Here is a 16,503-nt window from a genome sequence, read left to right on the forward strand (position 1 = left end):
GATTCTGAAAAATACTATATAACATGGGAGAGGCTAGAGACCATTATGATGAGTGAATTAACTCAGTCTCATAAGGAAAAATACTGCATAAGATCATTATTGTAAAAACAGAAGGATAACTAAAAAGATGTGCATACAAGTCCAAAGGGGGAAGGGGACTAAGCAAGGGGCCTGAGGGTGAATAGCAGGGGAAATCAAGAAGTCACAGATTTTCGTGGTAAGATAAAAGGGGAAAAAGAATTAGGAAAGATCCAGTAGGGATCTGAAAATGGGTGAAAGTGGGCATACATCAATGATGATTGGTTTTATAAAATGTCATATATAGGAATGATGAAATACAATGCAAATGAAGGAATGTGTGATACACAAGGTACATGAATGAAACACAAAGTATACAAATTTTGCATGCAAACCAATATAAAATTTGAAAAATTAGTACAGCCCTAATCCTTCTAACCAGCAAGAGGATGATATTTTGTCTTACATATTAAGGGGATTTTTTCAGGAGAGATCAAGCCATAGAGAAAGACATCATGCTTGGTAAAATAATAGCTGTTGCTGTTAGGTGCCATAGAAATGAGTACTACTCATAGTGACCCTTTGAACAACAGCCCAGAACCCTGTCCTATCCTGCATCATTATCATCTCTGACACACTTGAGCCCACTGCTACAGTCACTGTGTAAATCCGTTTCCTTAGTGATCTTCCTCTTTCTCACTGACCTACCCAGTTCTAAGCATGATGTCTCTTTCCAAGGAATAGTTTCTCTTAGAAACAAAACCCATACTCCAAAGTATGAGAGATAAAGTTTTACATGCCAGTTTGAAGATGAAAGTGAGCCTGATTGAGGTCATGATCTTTTCAATCACTTGCTACACATCTGAGAGCTGGACAATGAATACACTGAGGGAAGAACTGATGCCTTTTAATTGTGGTCTTGGAGAAGAACCCTGACTGTCCCATGGACTACAATGCTCTTGTTTTGAGTTGGCCCTGACTCACGGCCACCTCATGCACAATGGAACAAAATGCTGCCTGGACCAACACGAAACTTATGATGAGCTGCAGATTAAATAATTTGATTTATAAGATTTTAATTTGATAATTTTCAGAATAGATTGTCAGACTTTTTTTTTAAATTAGTCCATTTTAGCCTGGAAGCTCCACTGAAATCTGTTCAGCATTATAGCCACTTGAAAGCCTCCAACGATAAATGAATGATGGCTTCACATGGAGTGGCTTGGCAGGGAGTTGCACCCGAGTCTCCCAAGTGGAAGGTGAGAATTCTACTGCCAATCCATTACTACCCTCATATAGTACTTTCAGGGCCCACCAAAAGGTGTTTTGATTTCAACTTTTTTAAAAAATTAAAAGGAAAAGAACAATAATCATCTTTATGCCAATGCATTCATTGTTGTTATGTACTGTTGAGTCAGAACTGACTCATACAGCTAACCTTCCAGTCGGTTTTCAGAGGCAGTAAATCTCACAAGAGGAGACTGCTCATCTTTCTCCTTCAGGATACCTGGTGGATTTGAACCATGTGCCTTTGAGAGAGCAACACAACTACTTAACAGTAAGCTACCCATATTCTCTTTATATGTTCATAAATCCGTATACAGGTGGGGTTTGCTTGTTTGTTTGTTTTTTAAATGCAGGAAGGGGTCCAGGAAGTTAAATATACCTGTGCCTAGAGAGTCAAATTTCAGCCTCAAAGAGAAGAGTATGAGTTCTGGGGATGACTTACAGCTGTCTGGAGGATGGATCCCACCCCTGATTCCTAAGTGCTTACTGACCTACCCTAAACCAAACCCACTGATCTTGTGTCTGTTCTGATTCATGACCACCCTCCATTGGGTTTCTAAGGCTGTATATCTCTTTTTTTTAATTAAATTACTTATTTTTTCTTTTCTTAGGCATGTGAAGTCATCTACAGCAACAGTCTATTCATAAATTCATTTTTTTTTCGGAAACCTAAAAAACACCCAATACTAGATCAGCCTGTGTTCATTTAAGCTTCTATTAAAGATGCTCATCCAATTCAGCATATGCCAGTGTGCTGGTTATATTCTGCTATGTACAACAAAATGAAATACTTTCAGTCTGCATTTGTTGTGACACTTTACATTTATTTGTTGTTCGCTGCCATCAGGTCAACTCTATCCAAGATTGTATATCTTTATGAGAGCAGACTGTCTTAACTCTTTCCTTGGGTCAGCTGCTTGATTTGAGCCACTAATCTTTTAATTGGCAGCTATATGCTTACAGTGACACCAGGGTTCCTAATTACCATTGTTTCTATGTCATTGATGTTGTTAGATGTTGTTGAGTTGTCTCTGGTTCAATAATGTCTCCATGCACAACAAAACTCTGCCTTATCCTGCATCTTCCTCATATGCAGTGCTTGAAACCATTCTTGCAGCCAGTGGCCTAGACTGCCTCACCATACCCCTCCTCAACAAATCTTCAGTCACCTCTCACTGCCAATAGAACGAAGCCCAGTCTCCTCAGAATGGCATTCAAGCCACACGTCTGCCTTGTTCACTGGATCTCTACAGCCTCAGCAATTCCCACCACCTGGGTTACAGCTTTCATCTACCTCTCTGACGGTTCAAATCCATCAGCAGCTCAGCCAGAGAAAGATGGACAGCCTCTTCCTGTAAGATTTATAGCCTTGAAAGACCATGAGTTACGAATGTACCAACTCAAGCAGTAAGTGAATCCAACAAATACATCCTAGATCCTTATACATTTACCTTCAGCCCTAGACAATTTCCCTCTCCTTCTCCACCCACTGATTTCCGACTCAAATACCACCTCTCTTTGCTACTTCTCCAAATTAAAACTATATCTCCTTTTATACTCATATGAAGGATTTATTCCTCAGATACTGAAATGCAGTGTTAAAAGTTCCCAGGTAACTTTCAAGAGAAGCTGTTACATATATATAATAACTAGAATATTTTTGTTTTCTTATGGTTGTAGTTTTTCCAACAATGAAAGTGCACAATCTAAGTCCAGAATTCTTCAATCTACCTCAAAATTAGTTATTATTCCCAAAAGGAGTTCAAGATCACAAGCATGATTATGATGCACATAAAGCTTACAAACAGTGTCAGAAGGTCAAGAGTGATAGAAAGGATGGGTAATGAACACTGGACTGGAATGGGCCAAAGGAATGGACAATTGAAAATGTGAAAGGAATGGACAATTAGAAATTATGTGTTTGATGAAAGCATGGAACAGGACACAAGCATTACAAAGGGAATTGGGGGAGGGGACAGAGGAAAATGAACATGAGTGAATGAAAACAAATCTCTTTGTGAACCTTCATTAAAATAAAAGTGATACAAAGAATTTTTAGTATGAAACCTGAAAATAAAGTTGAAACTTTGTGACATTGATAAAGGAAAATAAAAGCTGTCTATTTTCAGTTTGCAAAATATATGTATCCACTATACATATAGGAACTCTTTTTTCTGCTGAAAAAAAGAAAAACTATCGTAATGATACATCATGGATAGCATTTTTTGTGGAAAAAAAGGCCGTCTTTTGGCAGGTTAATTGCGTCTTCACATTTCTGCATTAAGATAGAAAACTCTTGGAAATCTGGGACTATGTATCATCTTCTTTTTTTCCTCTCTGGTGTCCTTGTATATGACAAATGCTCCTCATTGAATTGGTCAAACATTCTGCCAACAATTTCATTTATTTCAAGACTGGCCTCATTTCTGTTAAAATCTAGCTCTGTGCTTATTTTTAGGTTTGAATGAGCACGTTTCATTATAAATGCCCTTTTTAAAAATTCAAAATCCATTCCTGCTTTCAGTCATTCAATAAGTACTTATCAAGCTTCTAATAAATGCCAAGTAATAATGAGAATGCAAAGGTGAATAATACACAGCCAGGCTCTGAACTTTACTTACAGTCTAGTGGGAGAGAAAGGCCAGATAACAGATCACAACGCATTGTGGTGAGTGTCATTACAACCAAGTGCAGGCTCCAGTAGGAGCAGGAAAAGATATTTTCTCATGCAACCTAGGGGATTTGAGAACATCTAAGTCAAGTCCTAAAAAATATAAAGGAGGAAAATCCATCATCTTCAAGTTTATTTTGACTTATGCCAATCCCCCTCCACTGAATTTCTAAGACTGCAAATCTTTAATGGAGAAGATAGGTTTACTCTTCTCTGGAGAAACTGGTGGGTTCACACTTCTCATCTTTCAGCTACAACCAAATAGTTACCCTATTATCCCACCTTGGAAAGTCAACATCTAACAGCTGTAAGATCAAAGCAATGGTGGGTCAATTATAGAATTCTCACCTTCTATTTGAGAGAGGTCTTCTTTTGCCAAGGTAGTCTTTAGAGTGTAAGAATGTCCATTTAAAGACTCAGGTGCACCTGACTAATCCCGTGGTATTTTCAATTGCTTTGCATGCACATGAAAGCTGAACAATGAACAAGGAAGAACAGAAAAGAATTGTCTCTTCACATCATGATGCTGGAGAAGAGTTTGGAACACACCATGGACTTGCCAAAAGAACAAGAAAACTTGTCCTGGAGCAAGTGCAGCCAGGGTGCTCCTTAGACATAGATGGTGAAATTTCATCTAATACACTCTGGGCATGTTGTAAGGATTCACTAGTTCTTGAAAAAAAAAGACATTATGCTGGGAAAAAGAAAGGGTTAGCAAATAAGAGGAAGACTCTCATCTGTAAAAATGAGCCTGCGCACAGCAGAGAGTGTGAGGACGGCACAAAAAAGGGCAAGTGTGTAGGGCTACTACAAATCAAAGTCAACTCAGCAGCACCTACAAATAATTATAAACAAGTGAGGAAATTCACAATCAATTTCTAACCAATCTTCCTGAAGGACAGCCACCATCCATCCACAAAGGCTTCTGTGTTGCTACAATATTGGACAAATTTCAGTAGAGGTTGTAGGCTAAAATAATAAAGGAAGAAATGTCTGGAGATCAACTTCCAGACTCTATGGATTACAATGATTCTATTTTGCATGGAGTCACCATGAGTCAGAGAACAACTTGAAAGCTACCAAGGAGGCAGGTGTGGATAGGATAATAACCACAGCAAAGAGGAGTGCATGTGTATTCCACTTACATTCTGAAACTAGTTCAAGATTATGTTTGAAGTACTGAAAAATAATGACTCAAGACAAGTTGTGATATGCTATCAAGGATATCACACACAAAGAAAACAGAAGGAAAATAGCAAAAAAACAGTACCTGGAAATATTCTGAAATTTGCTGTTCAATGAAGAATCATTAAAGCAAATGAAAGAAAGAAAAGTTAAAAAGCTGGGCAGAAAATTAAAAGGGTGGAAATAAAAATTAAAAGGGTGGTTCAAGAAGACAAAGTACCACAATGGAATGAGCCAAAGAACTAGTGCTAGAAAGCCAAAAAAAAAGAACATGCTAAAAAAAAAAATAATAAAATTCAAGCTTTAAGTTACAAAACTAAAGAATTCTATGGGGAAGAATATTGACAAATGCCGGAAGCTATCTAAAGAAGACGGATATTTAATGCCAATAATCCCAATACAGACAACAAACATATTTTTCAAGATCAAAGAGGCAGTTGTCAAGTTTATTTGGAGAGGAAAGAGACCCCAAAAAAACCAAACATAAAATGGGAGGGATAGAACAGCATGATACTGATGCAATGACAGGCACAGAGACCAATGGAACAGGATCGAGAACCCAGAAACTAACTGATCTATCTCTGATGAACTACTATTTGACAAAGGGAGGGGGGCATATCAAATGAGGAAATGACAACCTTGTCAACAAATGGTTCTGGTAAAACTGGACTGCAGGAAGCTGAAGTAGGATCCACACATCACACCATACACAAAAATCGACTCAAAATGGATCAGAAACCTAGGAGTAAAGCTCAAAACCATAAAGATCATTATAACACAAAGTGGAACCAAGCTTAGAAAACCTAGCCTATGATATAAAGAGTCTGATAAATACAGCCATAAATACGTAATCAGTAAAGGATAAAATTGCTGAATGGCATCTTCTAAAGACTAAATCCTTGTGTGCATCATAAACTTTTTCCAATAGCATTAAAAGAAAACCTACTCACTGGGTAAAAATATTTAGCAAATGTCAGACAACAGTCTCATAATAAAAATGCACAGAATCCTACAGAGCCTCCATAAGAAAAAGATTAATAATTCAGTTACAAAGTAGGCAAAGACATAGAAAGACTCTTCAGAAAGGAAGAACTGAGATGGCCACGAGACACATGCCATGCAGAAACACTTAAAACCATTGATAATAAGAAAGAAGTAAATCAACTCCACAATGAGATACTATTTTACCCCAGTAGTAGTAGTAAAGTTCATTAGAATAGCAAGTAATAAATGTTGGAGATGACGTGGAAAGTCTGGAACTTTTAAACACTGTTGACAGGACTGTAAAACAGTACAACCACACGGGTAGGAAGTTTGGCATTTTCTCAAAACTAAACACAGAAATTTCATAATGACCTAGCTATTTCACTGCTAGGAATATACCCAAAGGAAATTAGAACTAAAACACAAACAGAAATTTGTACACTAGTGCTCACAGCAGCATTATTCACCATCACAAGAACATGGAAATAGCCCAATGTCCAACCACAATCAAATGGACTGAGAAATCATAGTACATTCACATCATGAAATACTACACAGCACCCAGGAGCAACAATTTTTGGATTGAGGCTCAATGTAAAAAAGACAAAGATTCTCACCACTGAGCCAACTGGCAGCATCAGGATGGATTGTGAAGAGATTGAGATTGTTCACAGCTTTAGTTTGCTTGGCTCCACAATCAACACTCTCAGCACCAGTAGCCTGGAAATTAAAAGATGTACTGCCATGGAAACGTCTGCTGTTAGGGACCTCTCCGAAGTACTGAAGAGCAATGGTGTCTCTCTGGAGACTAAGGTGCGTCTGATACAGGCCATGGTCTTTGCTATCACTTGTTATGCATCAGAGAGTTGTACAATGACTAAGGAGGATAGAAGGAGAATTGATGCCTTTGAGCTATGGTGCTGGAGAAGAGTACTGAGAATACCATGGACTGCTAGGAAAACAGATTCATCCTGGAAAGGGTCACAGCAGTTGGTTCCTTGGAGGCAAGGATTCTGGGGCTTCGTGTGACATACTTTGGACATGTTGTAAGGAGAGACCGGTCCTTGGAGAGAGACTTAATGCTTGGGAGGGTGGAGGGACAGCACAGGAGGGGAAGACCCTCTATGAGGTGGATTGATTCAGTGACTGGGATAATTGGGATGGGTATATCAGAGACGGTGCGATTGGCACAGGACAGAGCAGAGTTTAGGGTTATTGTACATAGGGTCGCTATGAGTCACAAGCAACTCGACGGCACATGACAACAACAACAACAACATAGGAGGGAATGGAGAGCATTATGCTGAGTGAACTAATGCAGTCTCATAAGGACAAATACTGCATAAGGTAATTATTGTAAAAATAGAAGGATAACATAAGGTAATTATTGTAAAAATAAAAGGATAACTAGTAAACTGTGTATGAGGCAGTCTAAAGGGGGAAAGGGTGGGAAGAGAGGGGTTAGAGCAAGGAGGAAATCACAGTGTCATACCATTTGGTGGGTGGAGGAAGGGAGCAAAGGAAATGGGAAAGACCCAGCAGGGGCCTGAAAAGACAAGGTAATTGTGGGCATAGTTCAATGGTTCATTTTGGGAACAATTTTATGAAATAGAACATGAATGAAGGAAAGTGTCAAACACATTGTATACAGATTTTGTATACAAACCAATGTAAAATAAAATTATTTTTAAAAAATAAGAAGATGGAAAGAAAACAAAGAGTTGCACTAATGGGTCAATGTCCAAAAATTTCAGGAAGACATACATGATTCATTACTGTTGGTACTGAATAAAAGAGGCTAAGCTATATTTCAGGCAAAAACAAAGTCTCAGGAATTGACAGGATATCAACTGAAATGTTTCAATTAATGTAATACTAGCAGTGTTTGCTTATCTATATCATGAAATCTGGGAAACAACCAACTCAAAAGAAGTCTACATCTGTACCCATTCAAAAGAAAGATTATACAACAAAATGTGAAAACACTATTAATATTAAATGGAAGAAAAATTTTGATTAAAGATACTCCAAAAATGACTGCTATAATACTCTGGCAGGGAACTTCAAAGTATTTAAGGTTTATTCTGAAGAGGACATCAAATAAGAGATATTATTGATCATGTCACCTGCGTTTTGGCTAACAGTAGAGAACAGAAAGATGTTTTTCTGATTATGCAAAGACACTTTACTCTGTGAATCATAATAAATTATGACTGTAAAAGCATGTAAATTCCAGAACACTGACTTGTTTTCGTACTGCACCTATATATATCTATCTCTATCTCTATATCTACACAAAGGCAATAATTTGAACAGAACAAAGAGGATATCAAATATAAAACCAAACCCACTGTCATTTAGTCAATTCTGACTTACAAAGATGCTATGGGACAGAGTGGAACTTGTCCCATAGGATTTCCAAGGTTATAAAACTTTATAGAAGCTGACTGTCCCATCTTTCTCCCTTTTGGCTAGCAGCTGAGTGCTTTGAACACTACACCACCAAGTCTCCTTAAGGGGATACTATGTTGTTTAAAAGGGAACTCTGGTGGCCTAGTGGTAAGAGGCTGTGCTTCCCTTTTGTGACAGATATTTCACTCAGCCTGATGTCCTCCAGGATCACACATTTTGTATAATATTTAATGAGTTCTTTGTTTTTCAGTGCTGCATAGTACTCTATTGTGTGAATATACCACAGTTTCTCTATCCATTTCATTTGTTGATGGGCACTTTAGCTGCTCCCTTCTCTTTGCTGTTGTGAACAATGTAGCCATAAACATGGGTGTGCATATATCTATTTGGGTGGCAGTTGTGGTTTCTTTAGGTTATAATCCCAGTAGTGTAATGGCTGGGTCAAATGTCACAATTATAAAACAGGACTGATGTGGGAGTTGGGGGGAAACTAAGAAAAGGGGGAATAAATAATGAATACTGTGTTGAAATGGATGAGGGAAAAGAACTGTCTAAAAGAAATATATGATTAGGTATTATTTGCACGACAGCAGTCCAGAATAAGAGATGTACAGCAAAGTGGACTTAGGGGTAGTGGAGGGTGGAGGAAATTGTGCAACAATGAAAAAAGTCTTTTTAGAGAGAAAAGCAAGCGAATAGGGGTGGGTGTGGGTAGGGAGGGAAATGTGCAACAATGAATGAATGGAAATCCAACTTTTCTGTAAACATTCATTAAAATATCAATTAAAAAATTATTTTTTAAAAAGCTGTGCTGCAATCCTGAAACCATACAGATCAAATCCACCAGCTGCTCCAAAGAAGAAGGATGGGCATTCTTCTCCCATGTGATTAAGTGCCTCTGAAAATCTGCTGCAGAGTCAGCTATGGGTCGCTTTTGACTCAAAGGCATATCAGCAACATTTCATTTAAAATCATGAAAGGTATGACTCAGAGTTGTACTTTTCATTATATTTATTCAATCTGTATTATGAGCAAATAAACCAAGAAATCCGTTTTTTGGTTTTTTGAAATCTGTTTTTAAAAGAATATGGCATTCAAATTGAATGGAGATTCTTTAAAACCTAAGATATGCAAATGATAAAATATTATTTGTTGAAAGAGGACTTGAAGTATTTAATAATAAAAACTGAAGACAACAGCCTTCAGTATGGATGACATAAGAAAACAATCACAAAATTAAACCAGTAAACATAATCCTTGACTTGGCATTGTCAAGGATTTCATTTTACTTCGATCCATAATCAACATCCCTAAGAGCATAACAAAGAATCCAAAAGATATGTTGCTTTTTGACTGTGGAAAATAATATCCTTAAAATGTTAAAAAACAAAGATGCCACTTTAAGAGTTAAAGTGTACCAGCTTAAAGCATATTTTCAATCATGCTATATGCATGCAAAAGCTGGACAATGAATAAGAAAGGTCAAAGGATTAAAGTCTTTGGATTATGATGCTGGTGAAGAATGCCATACATAAACCATGGAATGCCAGGAAAACAAACAAAACAGGCTTGGAAGAAGTACAGCTGGACAGTTCCTCTGAAGGAAGGATGGTGAGGCTTTGTCTGACGTACTCTGGACATGTTATCAGGAAGAACCAGTCTCTAAACAGGGTATGATGCTTAGTAAAGCAGAAAAACGCCAAAAAAGAGGAAGACTTAACGAGTTGTACCGACAGAGTGGCTGCAACGATGAGCTCAAATAAGAAACAACTGTGAGGATGGCTCAGGACCAGCCCCATCACCCCCAAGCAGTATTTTACTTACTGAATAACTGGTTACTGAGACCAAATTGACTCAATGGCACCTAATAATGACAACTCAAAATGTATTATGTTTCGGTTATACACACACATAAACACAATTTGAATCAATTCATAGCTGATCCTCATTCTGTTTCCAAGCCTGTAAAATGCACAGAAGAGGGCTTGCCCATGCTCTGAGCTGCTGCTGGTGTATTCAAATCACCAGAGAGGCAGTCTTTGGATGACCAGTACAACACTCTATGGACTAGGCTACCAGAGTTCCCATAAATATCAATAACTAGACAGATATATCCCTGGTGGCATAGTGGGTTATATGTTGGTCTGATAATTGAAAAGTTGTTTAAATCCACAATTCCCTCAGACAGGAAAAGACGAGGCAGTCTCCTCCCACAAAGATTCAGTCTCAGAAAATTGATCGATAGTCACTATGAGTCAGAATTGACTCAAAAGCAGTGGCTTTTTTTTTTGGTGGGGGGTGTATACATAACAATTCTCTGCATATATTGCAGTTTTTGTTGAAGACTTGTGGCAGCCAGGCATTAAGCAAGTATGTTGGCATCATTTTTTCTAACAGCATGTGTTTGCTTCATGCTTCTGTGTCATATTTTGGTAATTCTCATATTATTTTTGCGTCATAATAGTATTATACAATTAACAGAACACTATAGCATGTTGTTGTCATTGTTACGTGCTGTAAAGTCACCTATGACTCATAGCTGCGCTATGTACAGCAGCCGTAAACCCTACTTTATCCTGTGCCAATCTTATTGTCTCTGACACATCTACCCCATTACCCCAGCCACTGAATCAATCTATCTCATTGAAGGTCTTTCTCTCTTGTGCTGTCCCTCCACCCTCCCAAGCATGACGTCCCTCTCCAAGGACTGGTCCCTCCTTGCAACATGTCCAAAGTATGCCAGACAAAGCTTCAGAATCCTTGCCTCCAAGGGGCTGCCTGGACTCACCCTCCCTAGGACAAACATGCAGTAAGACATCAAAAGATTTATGGATCATTTTATTGTCATAGTCTGGAACTGAAATCTCAGTATCTCTGTGGTACACCTATAAATATGTTTATACATACAAATACATAAATATGGGTGTTCTTAAAAAAATATGGGTGTTCTTAAAGAAATACATCTATAAGGCAAAGGTCTAAAGAATCATGGAGATGTAAATAAACATCTTCCTGTCATCTTATTCCTATCTTCAACATTAAGGGCTTTAAAAATTTATAAAACGTTAAAGATGATGAAAAAGAAACCATGCTCAAAACCCAAGTGTTGGTGGTGGTGCTGTGTACCGTCAAGTTGGAATCCACCCATAGCTACCCTCCAGCAGATTTTCAAAGGCAGTCAATCGCACAAGAGGAGACTGCCCATCGTGCTTCTGCAGAGCCACTAGTGGATTCAAACCAAGTGCCTTCAGGATTGCAGCAGAGGTTCTTGTCACTACACCACTAGAGCTTCTCAATGGTTAGATGATAACATGGAAATCACGTTACAGCAAGAAAAAGAGAAAGGTCTAGGTTTTATTAGCCTGGAAAAGAGGAAAACTTGGCTAGGAGGAGGAAACGTGTGTTCTAAAATAAGTATGACTTATTTTATAACTTTAAAGCAGAACTAAACCCAAGTAGTAAAGTTCCAAGAAAGTTGTTTTCACATAAATAAAAGAACTCTGAGGAACTCTGCCCAAAAGTACTGCCTCAGGAGTTGGTGAGAGCCCCGATGCAGGTGCTCATTATAGGATCTAGGATCATCTTGCAGAAAACTAGTTTAAGGAATTCCCCTTCTAAGTACATGAGAACCGACAGTCACAAGGCATAAGAAATTTTACAATTAGCTGACTATATCTTGCTCGGATACTCAGTGACTAGTACAACCTTAAAGAGATTTCCAGAAACATTCAAATTATGGTATGTTGTTTGCTATCCAGTCAATTCCATCCCTATTCTCATATTAAGTAAGTCAGACAAATCAACTTTCCCTTCAACTTGTTGTTGTTGAGTGCAGTCAAGCCAGGGCAAGTACGACTCATAGTGACCCTATAAACAACAGATCTGAACTCTGTACTATTCTGTGCCATACTGACAATCTCTGACATACTCAAGCCCTGCACGCATTGCTGCAGTTACTGTGCCAATCCATCTGGTTGGCAGTCTTCCTCTCATTCACTTTCCCTCCACCTTTCCAAGCATGATGTCCCTCCCCAGTGAACAGCCTCTCCTAGCAACCCCAAAGTATGAGATGAAGAGCTTCATCATCTTTGCCTCCAAGGAACACTCTGACTGCACCTTCTCCAAGACCTATCTGTTCTACTGGCAGTCCGTGGGATAGTTGGCACTCTTCTTCAACAATTTGATGCTCTTTTAAAGCATCAATTCTTCTGTCATCCTTATTCAATGTCCAGCTCTCAGATGCATAGAAAGTGACTCAAAAGACCACGGCCTGAATCAGGTGCACCTTAGGCTCAAATGGACAACAATGCTTCTCAATAGTTTGTAGAGGTCCTTGACTACTGACATTCCCAGTGCATTATGTCTCCTGATCTCCTGATTGCTAATACCATGAACACTGATTGTGAATCCAAGTAAGATAAAGTCGTTGACCATTCAATATTTTCTCCAACATACTGTTGCCTACCAGTACCGTGGCTAGGATTTTTGTTTTCTTCACTTTGAGGTTATTCAAATAATGACTTCACAACAGTAAAACTTGGTTCAAAATTCAGAAACTTAGTTTAATTTAAACTCAGTCTAGAATGCTGCTGTTACATGCCACCAAGTTGAGGCCAACTCATAGCTCACCCATCCTTCAAGCAGGTTTTCAGAGGACGTATATTACATGCGAAGAGACTGCCTATCTTTCTTTTAAGGAGGAACCAGTAGATTCAAACCCCTTACTTTTAAACTGGCAGCACAACTTTCTAACCACTAGACCACTTGAGCTCCCAAGCCTTTATTTGCTAAAGACAATTTTCTTTTTCAAACACGTTTATATTAAACATGTAAGAATTTTAGTGGGGTTTTTTTTCTTACTATTTAAAAACTCTGCTAAAGCTTCTTTCCAGACTGGGCTACTGCTTTCTAGCTATACCTCATGAGCCTGATAAAGTAAGTTTAATATCAGAGTATTTCTGTGGGTTTAGATGCGGAGTTCTACTTTTACGGATTTTCTTTTCCACGGGTTAAAATGCTGGTTTTCTAAGCTAATGAATTGGGATAGCTGCAGTACTACCTAGAATACTTTTGAATGACAATTTTGAAGAGATTAAAGTAAACTACCAGTGAGTTAGAGCAGCAGAGAGCTCCACAAGACATATCAGGTTAGAAAACTGCTTTGGAATCTGCCACTTGAGAATGTGTTAACTTAGAAAATCATTACATTTCTCTGAACATCTGTCACTCTTTTATCTTAAACAGAGAAGAGAGATCAACAAACAGTTGAAGTAAGGCCTGCATAGAAAGAGATATGAGAAAAGCATGACTCTTAAAAGAGTCAGGAAGACTAGAATCTGGCAATCATACACAAACTACCTTGAACAAGTCTCCTACCCTCTGGAAGATTCCATTTCTTCTTCTGATAAATAAGAATGGCCCAAACAGCAAAGTGAATAAAAAGTGCACAGGTACCCTGTTAAAAGGTAGATATTACAAATATTTCACAAACTGGTAATAGGCTTAAAGAAGATGTTACTAGGTTTTTCAGCTAATAACAGTACAGAGATTTTATCCCTAGTCTCCAATTACAGATATAAGCTACTCACTGTACCTATTTATTTATTCATGGGAAGTAAATATGTTTAAGTCTTCTAATTTACTATACATTTCTATACAAGCATAAAATATTGTTACCAAAGCTCTACAATCTCAAAGAAGATTTCTACTTTTTTTTTCTATTCAAAAGAGCTGGTCAATTATTGTAGAAATAGAAAGGTAACTAGTAAAATGAGTATGAGGATTAGGGTGGGGGAGGGTAGGAGCAGAGAGGTGAGGGTAGGCAGAGGGGTAATCAGAAGGTCACATAATTTGATGGGTAAAGGGAGAGTTGGGTAAGGAAATGGGAATGATCCAGTGTGAAAAACAATGTTTACAAACTTTGTAAACCAATCAGTATAAAATACAAATGTTCTTTAAAAAAAAAAAAAGTGCTGGTCAGAGCAAAAGCTTCCAGAAACCACCAATTCCATCTAGCATGTCAGAGTATAATCAACTTAATAAATGGGTAGATTACTGCTGCTTTAGAAATGATCCATGATTTTAATTAAAAATTCTAAAGAAATTAATACATGTATTCTGCACAAGGCAATCCTCTGAAGAACTTGGAAGAAATACTATAATTAAGTAGAGAGAGATAATAGTTATACCAATAAATGATACTTACTACCTTATCAAGAAAGCTCACTCTCAGAATCCAATTCCTCACCCAAACAAAATAAATAATATCCTTCCAAATGGCATTCTCATTTGCAAATATGCATTAATACAGTGCTATTATTGTACTAATGGAACAATACCACATCATTCCAGTAACCAGAAAGAAGAGGAAGAGAAAAGAATGGAATTTCTGCGATTCTATGTAGTACTACTAGCTGAAGAACCAATTCCTGGCAATAACTATAGATAACAGTATCCTAAATTCAAGTGTTTCATTATAACCTCATTTAATTGTTCCACTTTATACTGTGAAAGTCTTGTTTGGTGAAAACAACATTATATATAGATACATACACACACACACATTTTTTTCCATTTCTATGAACCAATACTCCTTAACACTCACATTGAAGGCCTTAATTTCAATTAAATATTTACATGCTTACCATGCTCCCGAAAGGGTTATGGGGCATCACTGAGACCGCATGTGAATCTGTTTTAAGATCTAACAGGAGCCCACATGCATACAGAAAACACTTTGTATTTTGATATATCATAGCTTTAGAAAACATAAATAACCACATACAACATCAATACTAAAGCCCTGAAACCACCAGTCCCTTGCGGGTAATGTCTACTTTATTTGCAACTGTTAGAAGAAACTGTTCCACCAATGCCTTACTCAACTTCATTAGGAGAGTGTATGTGTAAAATTCTTTCTCAGTCTAGGATATTTGAGTATCTGTAAATAATCAGTATTTCATCATTTCCATAAGGAAAATGGTAGCCGAAAGAAAGCTATTCATTATATGATTTTAAAAAGCCAATGATCTGTTTTCAAGGCGTGGGAAATACACTCAGTTGAGTTTCCATTGCCCAAACATCTCAACATGCAGATTTCCTCTGGCTTTCTCAGTTGTAAAAGTACCAGCAGAGCAAAGAACTGAGTACCTTAACTACACATTATCTCTATGCATACCATCCTGGTTCCCGAAAAATATAAGCAAACCGCTATAATGCTCTGGGTATAATACAACAAGGATATATTATATAACTGTCTCCTTGTGGCAATTTGCTACAAGAGCATTTCCAAGAAAGAAAATCCAACGTGCTAAAATTCTTTATAAAAGATGACTGCAAGCCCAGGTATAAAGTTCAGAAGTGTCGACATTTTCCTGATACATACAGTGTTATGAAATACTAAAATATCAAAGCAAAAGGCTAAAGATAAAAATCAAAGCCAAAACAAATCAAATAAATTTCATTATGCAAATCACAGAAGATGTGCAAAAAAGGACGCTAGATCCCACGTAAAAACCATTCCTGAACGGTAATAGCATTAACCGTAGCAGACAGAAAAGTCATGATACTACTTTATAGAATTTCAAATAAAGCCAGCGATAGGAGAATAACAATTGGGATAAATACTGTAAAAACAATCAGCGCATTTGCTCCCTCACCTCTCTCGCTCTACCAGCTGGGTAGTGAAAGCAGCTGCCGCTCCCCGCTTTCCTTCCAAGCCGCTCTTCTCACTAACCCCTCCCTTCTGATCTCCATTCCTCCCCTCCCCTTTACCTTCCACTCCCAGCCCCCAGTTGGCGTATTCAGCAGTCTAAAGAGATTAGTAGGTGGTGCTCGCTGTAGTCCCAGGGCCTCTCTGGAACGCTCTAACGTTTCCTAGGTCCCTGGACCAAAGAAATTAGAGAGGCGACAGTCTGGGGGTATTAGATGCCCTCTCCTACATCCCG

General features: G+C 38.0%; 1 protein-coding gene across 3 annotated transcripts in view; it reads right to left on the reverse strand.

Moving 5' to 3' along the window:
• DNAJC6 (DnaJ (Hsp40) homolog, subfamily C, member 6) overlaps window positions 1–16,503 on the reverse strand; it is a 239,428-nt gene that overhangs the window by 121,872 nt on the left and 101,053 nt on the right. The window lies entirely within an intron of this gene.

Source organism: Elephantulus edwardii, unplaced genomic scaffold (genome assembly GCF_000299155.1).
Source record: "Elephantulus edwardii isolate Elephantulus edwardi_28Jun2011 unplaced genomic scaffold, EleEdw1.0 scaffold00005, whole genome shotgun sequence".
NCBI classification, from domain to species: domain Eukaryota; kingdom Metazoa; phylum Chordata; class Mammalia; order Macroscelidea; family Macroscelididae; genus Elephantulus; species Elephantulus edwardii.